At 39.1% G+C, this 12,547-nt stretch overlaps 1 protein-coding gene across 2 annotated transcripts in view; it reads right to left on the bottom strand.

Moving 5' to 3' along the window:
* LOC125711976 (limbic system associated membrane protein) overlaps nt 1-12,547 on the bottom strand; it is a 241,602-nt gene that overhangs the window by 30,403 nt on the left and 198,652 nt on the right. The window lies entirely within an intron of this gene.

Below are 12,547 nucleotides of genomic sequence, written 5' to 3'. Positions count from 1 at the left end.
AGACATAAGTTGAACCATTCGTGCGCAGTCACACAGCAGAAAGTGGGCATTCATGGTGCTTGTTTAGCCGCCCGTTCTGTGTTGATCGTTTTCTGTTTACCAGAAGAATCCTCTATCATGCAAATGAATCTCAGTAGTGATCTAGGTTTTATTATGACAACTGCAAAAAAAAAAAACAATTTATATGAATAAAATCATACCAAACTAGCATGCCCTGATAAAAAAATTAGGAGAGAAGATGCAATACTTAATTGTAATTTTTTTTATACCATCCATCCATCCATTTTCCAAACCGCTTATCCTACTGGGTCGCGGGGGGTCCGGAGCCTATCCCGGAAGCAATGGGCACGAGGCAGGGAACAACCCAGGACTGGGGGCCAGCCCATCGTGGCTTAAATCATGCACACAAATTATATAGCTTGCTGATAGTGCATCTCCCTGCCATATATTCAGACTGTCTTAAAAAGCTATAATATCCTTCTTAACCTCTGTCACCAAAATTATCTCATTAACATAAACCTTGGCAAAGATTCCAGTCATTAATTTTTAAGACCTGCAATGCATTAAAATAATAGCAATAAATAAAGGGTGTTTATGTAAAGCCTGTTTTGCTGGGAACCTCACGCTCTCAGTTTGGTGCAGCTACAGTTTGCGGGTTAAGGGCCATAGAGAGCGTATTGTCGCTCTACTGACTGTGACTAAAAGACATTCGGAACGCCAGGAGGTGAAAAATGAACAGTCGAGTGAATATGATTTCCTTCTGTTTCTGAAGCGTGGTGAAGCCTTTCCATTAAATTAGGAAAAATGGAAGAGGCAGGAGGTGGCAATATAGCTACCACTAACAAAGTGAAAAAGTGGGCCGTGGCATCTTGATGTAACTACAGAGTGCAGCACTAGTGCGCCAATGTGTCAGACAGTGAACAGGGTTCTTGTGACAGGAACACTGATGGATTTTTTATTATTTTATTTTTTTTGGGGTTGTAAAAAAACTAGCAGAGTTGGCTAAAAAAGACAGAAGTATGAATTAAATGCATATACAGTATTGCCACTTTGTACTGCAAAGTGGTATTATGAATAATGTATGAATGAAAGAGCCCATAACAGAAGAGTTCAATCATAATTAATAAGTAAACAGAGAACATGAAAGATATTTGTCTGGTCTGCTTAAGTGGATTTCACTTCCAATTATAGTGTAAGGGGTGAGTAGTGCAAAAAATATTTTCAATTAAGAGATGGGTTAACTACTGTATGTATTGGTTAACTTGCTGCTGACATTATGTTAAAATAAATAAATAAACTGCAAAGAAAAAGATTGCTAAAATTCTTTAAAGTAATGCACTTCATTGAAGATGCAACATTCCACAGCCGAGCAGAAGTAGTATATTCTTAGGGTACAAGGGCACTCATCCACTCTCCTTTTTGGGTTTAGCGTGATGTTTTTTACAGTAGCCATTAAACCAACCATTTGACAGGCATGAGGGCACTGGCACACGACTGCCAGGAGATGTTGAATTACTGGCAGGAGTCGGGGGGGGGGGGGGGGGGCTGATTTCTGGGAGGCTGCTGGATAGAGGTGGGATGAATGTCTAGACAACGCAGTGGACGCAGACATGGAGGAAGTGGAACTAAAGGCTTGTAGAACATTTACGCAGAACATTTACGCAGAACATTTTCGCTCACCAGCTAACCGTACACCCAACTTCAATAACCCGTTTATAGGAATTCCCATTGAATGATGTTACTCTATCATTATTTTGAATAAAATGTACAACCCAGCTTGCATTGGTTCGTTGGGCCGACGTCGGCTGTTGGTCATTATGTCGATGGTCAAAAGCGGACGTCGACACAACGTCTGGCCAACATAATGGTCTACATAATGAAAATAAGATTTTTGGATATTATTATTTGTTAGATATACTAACTGCCTTTTAATAGGTTAATTTCCTTTCTTTCTGAATCGATGAAATACACGTCTGGCAGACGTCTCATAGACCTTTACTCTATGTCCAAGATCGAATTTATACAGATTTCTTTTCAGATCAAGATGAACTGTACAACCTATACCTCCACAGAAAAAGTTTAAAGGATTCCATAACAATCCCTTTTCTTCATTGGCTTCATGTCCTGACAACGTCGGGTATTGACTAACTCATGGTCAGTCCCGGACTTTGTCCAGACGTGCAGCCAATGTCCAGAATGTACAGTATACCACAACCATGACAGCTTCCCAGCTCATGAACAATCTGGGAAGCTGTAGATTCCCCTAGTCTATAGCTTACTGCTATCGCTTGCTGTGAACTACCTGATGGCAAGTAATGTTGGTTGTAGGTTGGCACATGGTCCACATAATGTCCGTGGGACGTTGGTTTTACGTTGGCCCCAGGGAATTGCACACATTCGCTTATCACTACTTGGTTTACTGCACGTTGGGACATCGTGCATTTGACGTTCGCTGCAGACGTTGAGTTGACGTAAACCTGATGTGCAGATGCACGTCCGGCCAACGTCTGCTAATGAAAACGTTCTACCAACGTTGGGCCAACGTTAAATGTTAGCTGGGAAGAACTTTTAAGTTTTCTTATTAAATATAAGAAATCACTGACAGCATCCTTGAATCACCTTTAATTAGGAAGAATAGTCAGATTCAACCTATGGCATTTACCTAAGCTTAGCAACATCTAGGGGCTAACGTTAACATTGTACCATACTCACTAAATTATTAAAGTGGGTAGAGGGTGCTAACATCGAATTTAAAAGCCCATTCTGCGTGAACGGTGCCGCTGTCAGCACTGTATGGACTCAGCAATGGAGCTAAAGCATTCGTCCGTGACACTGGCCCGTGGCAGTAAGAACTTTCTGTGTGGGCATAGCATCTAACTTGAAATGATGAAATGATTATACTTATTATACTTTATTGGGGAGGTTCCCTTTTCACCTACCCCATCTTGCTCTCTGTAGCTGAGAGCAAGCTTGGCAGTGAAGGGCAGCGACCCATAGCAGCGCCCAGTCAGCTGGGTGTTAAGGGCCTTGCTCAAGAGCCCACAGACATGCTGAGGCCAGGCTTGAACCAGCAACATTGTTAACATACTGGTTAAACTGGATCTAGTGACTCAAGTGGATCAGGTAAAATAGCGATAGACTGCATGATTTTTGCGGACAGCTGTAATTAAACCCCACAATAACCAATTTACAAAATTGCAATTCTGTTAACTAATTAATTTTAACCTTTTATTTAATATTTATTTCATATATTCAGAATTACGCAGTTTATGTTTTGTGAGTGCCTTTGTTCTGTCTTGTCTTATTCTGTTACACGTTACTGATTGAATGATGGAAGTAAGATTTCCTGTGAACTGACATGCAAAAGGCATATGAAGAATCATGAATCTTAATTTTTCACGGTCACCATCGGAGGCAATCATGATAGCTCTCTCTACAAGCCGCGTTTTCCATATATCATGACTACGTACATGGGACTGTTACTCCAATTCCCTTTTAAAACAAATCATTTTCAACCAATTTCTCAGCTGTGTAGAAACAGACTAAATGATTACAAGAAATTGCAATGGCTCGATTTAAATGGGGCAACTCAATCTGGTGGACATATAAAAATAAAATGAATAAAAAATGAACAGGAATCGTTCTTGGTTCGACTACTGGTTTTACCTACCGCACCTTTTCATAACAGGCACAATAAAGTCTGACAGCAGAGTCCTTGGAAATGATGACAGCAGAGATAATGACCACAGTCTTGGTGTGGGATGCAGGGCTGTTGTGATGGATGTCTCACAAGGGGGGAAACTGCCTGCACACACTTGTGAAGAACATTTACTAGATAATACTATCTGTGGCCCGTTAGCATAAAATTTCATCAACTAACACAATCCCTAAACCACCAAAAAGAAAACAAACTATTACATTCAAAAGTAAGACAAGGCTAAATTTTAGTATTGCATCTAACCTTCTTACCGATGCAATTATCAGCTATGGAATGTGCTAATTAGTCAAATCTAATATTATGACTTCCATCATAAACACAATAAACCAAGCTGTGCAATAAACATCACATCCTGTTTTTTCATTCTATAATCACTTCACTGAATTGCTCAACACTTCTCAAAATCCATTTCTAGATCTCACTTCACGAAGCGATTAAAAATCCTAGTTAACATACTTGCATTCTGACGGCATTTCGGTCTAACAGTGATTCAATAAGTTTATGTACTTAACTCATTTTTGATTGACTGTTTTCTTACATTCTATCAATTATCATGGTTTCTTTCTAACTTTACATCCGGTCCTTAGCACCCAATGAGGGAAAGGAGTAAGAAAAATCTCTCACTACATACAGTAATGCACATAGTCAAGTATGGGAGTCTCTGCTGTGGTGAACCTCTCCTCTAACACGACGGGGAAAAGTTCATTTTCACTGATCTGACTAGTTAGGGAACCTGACTGAGCTTAATTACTTATTATTGAAATTATTTCTTGACACTTGCTGCCTTATTGCAAGAAGCATTATCCTTCTGAAAACTAAAACAGTCTCAAATGTATGCACTGCTGCAATGAAGGAATTCACCAGTTTGTCAAGCATTTTCAGATATCCTGGGGGATATTGCTCATCTTTTCTTTAAGGGGCGTAATGGGTCCCATGAAAACATACCCTATACCATCACACCATCACACCTCACCAGTCGGCAATGTAGATACCCGACACAATGGGCCAGGTCTCCCATCCATTTGCAGCAGTGGGAACTGCAACACTGTAACATCCTAGCAGGCAATGTTTTTTTTTTTTTCAAATCTTCGGTGAATAATGTTTTCAACGATTATCCCACCGCAAATGCATTTCCTTTTACTCTGAATGAAGTGGAAGTAGTATCATATCGAGTAGATCATAGCTTTCACATAAATTGATCCAGTTCATCTGCCTTGCGCCCTATGCAGTCCGGAAAATTCTCCAGCCTCCCCAAGCCCCTGGCCAATATAAGTCGGTGGAAGATGAACAGATGAAGTATTTAAGTTACGATTCTAAAAACCAAAAAGTATAGCCAGTTATCTGGATTCATGACTTTTCTATTACAGCCTACCTTTTATTATTATTATTTTTTTATTATTTCATTTAACTCATTTCCATTTGTCTTGTCTTAGAAGTGACAGACTTGAAGTTATAGCAATTTTTTATATATTTCAAAAAAATGTTTCAGCATGCATTTCGAAACTTGAGAAAAACCTTTGAAAAGGAATGTGCTGAATGCATATACTGCAGGTTTAACAGGGCCTGACAGTTCCTGTTTTAGGTGACAGGAAGTGCCAACTAACATTTCCATCCAAAGTAAATCATCTTTATAGGTGGTTATAGTCCTGCGTTTTTGTGGCTATTTCATTATTATTATTATTATTACTATTATTATTATTATTATTGTAATTTCTTGTGTGCTTATATCTACAGAGCCCCCAAAGTCCCATAGAGTGATTTTCTAAAATTGCATGCACACCAGATAACTAACTTGTGCACTCACGATTAAAAAACAATCACTCTATGGGACTTCGGTGGCTGAGATCCAGACAAAGATTTTGTCTCACCCGGCCAGCTGAATACTCTGTGAATGTAACTCTTTATACACAACTGGTTGGCCGAGACAACATCTTGGCCTGTATTTCTGCTTTCTGACCCTAAACTTTCCGCTTCTGGTTTATATTAATTTCTTTCTGTTCTTTTAAAATGTCTGTGAAGCGCTTTGTATACCCTGTGGCTAAAACAGTGCTATATAAATAATGATTCATTACTGGCAGATTGATCACCATCCATACAGGATATGTCCACTGTCACAGTGCTACAGCAACTCAAACCCAACCCCCGAAATCAGCTGTGTTCCACACAAACACCAATGCGCCAATCCATCTCATACTGCAGCAGCAGCCAAAACACAGAGGAATCCTCCCATTTCAGGATTTCCAGCACATGCTTTTCAGACCAACTGTATTGATGTTAGTTAGAATTAATTAAAACTGGGTTAACATGGCAGTTATTAATAAAATAAGTGCTAATTTAACACTTTTGTACTTGTAGCATAAAACGTTATTTCTCAGCAAGACATTTTATAAGCACTACAATGCTTCTACTGTTACTGGGGTTATTAGAGGATGGACTGAGTGGAGCCTGATATGATGATTTTGAAACACTCCAGAAGTGTGTGAAACACCTGTTTTCCTTTGGTTGCGATAATGTGGTATGTCGTGCACCATTGTAAAGTTTTATAAGTTTCCATAGTGTGAAAACTGAACGTCCTCTGACATTGGTGCCGCCATAGCAGAGCAATTATATAACTATAAAACAAACAAACAAATAAATAAATAAATAACCTGAAATGATCTAAAAATTATACAGAAAATCTGTTTCATGCAACAGTACAACTATTTCTCTTGGAAGTGGTTTATGTATTTAGTAGGTAAAGGTGTTTTTCTAAGGTATAGACGAGTAACGCAGCACATACTTCACCAATCCAGTTGTGACTAAGAGCAGGACACCATAACTGACTTCCTTCAGCGCATAGACCCAGCTGCCTTTAGTTGGCCAGGCATCAACATCATTTTGAGGCCTGTTTTCTAAAAGTAACATTTTGAAACCGAGGTGATAGTTTTTAAATCTACATAATGTACAAGAAATGAGAAAAGCATGAACATTGTTTGTGAAAAGAAATAAGGGTAGAAGAATAGATGTGTTTTAGAAAATGTAGATGTGATTCCTTCACTATCAGAAATACAGAAATCCTCAACGTAAAACAGTGCAGATCCTTGTTAAGTTACCAGCATCAGCTTATAGTCCCATTTAAATGCATGAGGTTTCTTTCTGCCAAGCATGAAAGAAAAGATTAAAGGAGATGCCTTTTCCCTAGTTGCAGTAAGGCCTTCAAGGAGAAAACGGAATGTTAAATTGTTTCCTGCATTAAAACATAAAGCATTCTGTTTCATTATAGGGTTCAAAGACGCCAGGCACTGTGAAGCATTTGGAAACATTATTCTTTCCACTCATAGACAATAAAATCAGACCAAGGTTGAAATAATGAGAGAAATATAGCAGCTTCTGCATTCTTCAGAAGCACCACCAGTAAATAGCTCAGCACGTAAGGAGTTAATGAAGACCCTCACAACATCCTTCGAATAAGCCAGCATATATAACACAATATCCCTGAAAATGCTATGTCGATAAAGAACATTTCAAACATCAGGGGGCTTGTTTTTTGGAACGGTGCTGAAAGGCTTAAATAGTCCCCTGATAATCCTATAAAGGTCAGTAGTCTTCTACACCTTCGAAGAACGACAATGTATTCTTCATTACCACAGACATTTACACTGTAAATTTTATGTTGCATCGTTTCCTAAAATTTCCCAGTATTTAAGAAAAAACATTGAATCTTTCAGTTTCAGAGTGTACATGTTTAACATCTTGTATAATTAAAGAAAAGATAAAAAAAGTGAAATATAAGTTTCATACTGGTGATCCTGAATGGGAAATTGTGTTAAATCTGAATTAGATATTACATGGGACAGTGGTGGTCTATGGGGTAGGAAAGTGCACTGGTGATTGAAAGGTGACTGGTTTGAATCTCCAACCAGCAAGGTATTACTCCTTAAGTGCTGAACTAGTTGCCCACTACCGTGTCATGTATGAGTTAAATGCAACATTTCAATGTCGTGTGTCAACAAGGACAATCAATTGCTTTCACTTCAGTGGTGACTGAAAGGTAGTAAATGAAGAACAGGTTGCTATATCACTGAAACTGCAGCAGAATTTAAGTACAAGCCAGAGTACCAGAGCAGCTCAATGTCAGACCTGAGCATGCTCTGTGTCATCTTCACTATTTAATAAAAAAAGCGCAAAGTGGTTCATTACTCTAGTTAATTTAACAAAATCAAAAGCCAAGGTAGCTATACAAAAACCTAACGACCACATGGATTCTACATAAATTTCCTACATACATTTTATATTATGTCAACTGTCCCTTCAATTGTTTGTGAGCTATGCCTATTATTCATGAGAAATATTATATTTAAATAATTGTTGATTAACAAACAAGTTATTCCATCCTTTTATAATTCAAGAAAAAAAAATTATTGCTATCTTAAAAATCCTTTGCCCTTAGAAGGAAAAAAAGAATGTCCAAATTTCCTTGACTTGTATATTGTATTTTAGCATGCAAAATTGTGGTTCTTATGAACTATCAGAACTCAGTTTTCCCAATTAAATCCAATTTTTCAGTTATTCAGGTATGCAAATGATCAGCAAGAAGTTTAACTTGCCATTGCTGTAAAAGCGGAGCTTCACGCGTGTTCTTCATAATAGAAAGAGGCTGTTGGAACAGCAGCAAATCCCCCCCCCCCCATCTCATCCTTACTTCTCCACACCTCCCATCCACTACAATTTTCAGCAGTACTGGATAGATTAACCGGGAATGTGAAAGACAATTAATGTGTTCCTACCTAAATGCTGTGACATGCAACTCTGAAACTGTACCTCTTCATTTATTGCACATTCTACTTACAGTACAAGCCAAACTGCAGAATATTCCCCACCAATTACCTACTGTATATTTCAGTTCTATTTATTCCTCCTTTGCACTTGGGCCAATATTTTCTGTGACATAACAGTAAGAACTACAACAGATACACTAAAGGCTGTTTCATACTGCTCCACACACGGACATCGTGTATGCATGCACAAAAATGTAATTAATAATTCTCCGATCAAGCCGCAAACTTTGCACTTGCACACAACGTGTTGTAGAGGACAGATATCGTGTGCATGCGCAGGTCGCGTACTTGCAACGCCATTCCAATGTGGATAGTGAGGAGGAAGAGCTTCTCTATTGTCAGCTTCTTCCTTGACAAAAAAAGAATAGGAAAACAAAAACACTATGTCAGGCTTCTAAACATGGTGCGATTGTGTGACAGCTTTCCATGTTGGGTGAAGGAGATGCACCTGGTCGACAATGAAAGGCATCATACATATTTTCAGATGTCTACTGCCAGACTTGACGACTTGGTGTATCGCACCTCTTCTTACATTCATCACCAGAACGCACATAAGTTACCTGTTGGTGTTTCAGAGAGACTGGCTGTTGCATTACGCTACTTGCCATCAGGTAGTTCACAGCAAGCGATAGCAGTAAGCTATAGACTAGGGGAATCTACAGCTTCCCAGATTGTTCATGAGGTGTGCCGGGCACTTTGGGACGAAGTGTGTGAGATTTCCCAAGATTTTTGGACAACTTGGAACTTTCCATCATGCCTTGACGTAACTGATGGCAAACGTGTTGTCATCGAAGCACCACTAAACTCAGGCAGTGATTACTTTAACTACAAAGGAACACACTCCATTGAATTAATGGCTGCCTGTGATGCTAACTACCGTTCCACAATGGTGGACATTGAAGCATATGGCCATGAGAGCGATGGTGGGATTTTCAGAGACCAGCTTTGGCTCCAGACTCCTTGCAGGGACCTCGGATGAGCCACCACTTGAAGCCCTGCCAGGAACAGACATCATGAGCCCAATTGTATTTGTGGGAGATGTAGCGTTCCCCCCTCCACCTAAAATTGTTGCATCCCTACCCAGGTAGGTGTTTTGCAGGAAAGTCTATTAATTTAGCATTATACTTTAATACTAAAGATATTATCACAATGTTCAGTGATCTTCATACAAGAATAGATACATTACCATATAAAACAATTTTAAGTGATGCATTGCAAACAAAATACTGTACTTGTATATGTCATCACAGTGGAGAATTTTTGTAAACGGCACCTGGGTCACAGCAAAACTGTTCAGGTGGTGAAGGCTCACGTTTCTCTCCACAACTACCTTACCCACACTGGTTCAGCTAATTGAAAGACCAGACAGACTGCTCAGATGGTACCACAGCACATGGAGATGTCCCACCACAGGAGTGGAAGAGGTATGCTGCAGTTGACAACAACGTACTGCGTTCAAGACGAGCTACATGGATTTCATTGAACACGAGACAAAATTGAATGATATTTTTCCAGGCAAGTCAAGTATCTGTGGTAAACGGAAGACAAATTACTTCTTAAAAGTACCTTAGCATGAGATAAACTTTGAGCATAGACATAGAAACTTAAAACAGGGGTGGGAAACCTGATCCAAGGACAGCTAATGGTACAAAAAGGCACATTTCACAAACATACTAAAGATGTAAAGTGTAGCACACTGGTGTTTGTACAGCGCTTGTTCGTCCTCATTAAGAGCTGAATTTTTTTTTGTTATTTTTTTTACTGTGGATTTCGGTAGTGGTGGTAACTTCTACAGTAAGTCCATGATCAGTTGTGAAAACTGGCATCTTCGGACGCCAACTTACTCTCTTCTCGCCGCCAATCAAGTGCTTCAAGCTGCTTGAAGATGGATTGTGTGGAAGTTCTTGAACCTTCTGTTGAATGTGCCAGTGTAAAGTGTTCTTCATATGGCTCGGTTTGAGTCATGATGATGCAGAACCGGGTCTAGACTGCTCAGGCTGGGGGGGTCAATTAGAAATTTTGTGTGGCCAGCATTTCACACTATGGAACATACTACAGCGCTGTAAGGGCTTGTGACCAGAGAAATGGGGGGGGGAGGGGGGGCACATGGCATTTTCATATTTTATGTCTGAACTATTTATGAGCTCAACATTAGGCTCTCATGGATCTCTCCAATCCTTCTACAGTAATTATTATTATTATTATTATTATTATTATTATTATTATTATTATTATGCTATGGTACTTTGGAGAGAAGTGTCTGCTAACCAAACATAAACTTAACATAAACATCAACTTATCTACTGGCATATTAAAGGCAAATTTGGAACTCAAACTCATAAACTCGCATGTACAGTACTGTAACAATATAAGAGCAGCACATGTAACATGAACAGTAATATAGCGAAAGGATGGTCCTTAAAGAATATAAGTTAAGTACCAAACTATCAACAAAGTTACTCCGCAAGCAAAGGTGGAAGCGACCTGCACCCCCTGGGTGCAAAGTGGGCAGGGAAGGTGTAACATTACTGCCTGAACTGCCCGCAGTAACAGGCCACTTGATTTGAAAGCATCGGTCCTGAAGCTTAATTATTCAAGCTAACAGCAGCTGTAACTGAATTGCTGGTAGCAAGCTTTGATTTGGGAGCCAAAATTTGTTGCATGTTGTGCATGGTTATGTATGAATAACTTAAGTTAATTATAGCATGTAATCTATCTAACCAAGTAACTTTATTTATATTGAGTGCTGACAGGATTGCCAACTCACGCATCTGGTGTGATATTCACACTTTCAGGTTCTCACGCAAGAAGTCTCACGGAAAATCTATATTATTCTGTGACAAACATAGAATTACCTATATCAAAAGCTTTGTGGTAGTTTGCAAACCCTACAGACATATTATTATTATTGTTATTTATTAAGGTAATAAAAGTTGCACATACATATAAATGTGTGTGCACATGCGTGCATACAAGTCTCAACTTGTAAATCTCACCCCAGCCAGCAGACTGCGCTGATATCAATGTTAGCGAACTCTCAAGTTAAAGACAATAGTGCACCCATATCCACGGGGGATCTGAAACTCTGTGTATTAGCCAACACTATAAGTTACTTGCTTTCCATGTACTTACATACCTATGATGAAGTTTTAATTTATAATTTACATTGAGACCACGGTTACCAAAGCAGTGGATACAGGGGTTCCACTGCAGTATTATATTAATATATATATATATATATATATATATATATATATATAAATAAATAATGTTAGCTAGCTAGCTAACTATCAAGGAGTTAGCCACTACTATCAAAGATCGTTATTCAACACAACAGTACAGCGAACTACAGCAACAAATGATACATTTATTCAAGAAGGAGCTTTAATAAGAATAAGGTAACATTCCTCCTCCACTTTCACAGGTGACTACCAACGCTCCACAGAAGAATATCTGATGGGACAAAATAAACGTGATTGGCAGATTCAGATGGCGCAGGTGACCAATTGGGTGGTCAGACCAGAAATTTGTCCACCCCTGCCCACATTCAGCCACGAATGTGCTGTTTGATACAAGCTATCACTGGATGTCAAGCTAGTACCAGCAACGGTACTGGTATCCTGTGCTGCCCCAGGTCCCCTAAATGCCAACTCCTGTTAATCCAAGAATAAAACTGCATCCACTTTTTCAGAATGTCATGGTTTTTCCTCAGTGTGTCATGATTAGCTAATTGGAGACACATGCTTTCCTCAGATTCCCACAAGATTACATAACCAAATTGGTTCAAAATGGGACACATTTTATTTTTCCAACACACAGCAATCACACACAGTATAGAGGATGGGTGCAAAATCTCACATTTCCCAAAACGCTTAACTGCATGACTGCACTGCCATGTTCCTAATGAACATTGACCATAAATAGGATTAGTTATAATCAATAATGACAAAACTTATTTTAAACTCTTGGCTTTTCCTCAGAGTACACCAATTCCTTGCCCATAAAACAAGTC

Source organism: Brienomyrus brachyistius, chromosome 17 (genome assembly GCF_023856365.1).
Source record: "Brienomyrus brachyistius isolate T26 chromosome 17, BBRACH_0.4, whole genome shotgun sequence".
NCBI classification, from domain to species: Eukaryota; Metazoa; Chordata; class Actinopteri; order Osteoglossiformes; family Mormyridae; genus Brienomyrus; species Brienomyrus brachyistius.
This window is presented reverse-complemented; position numbering and strand designations above follow the sequence as displayed.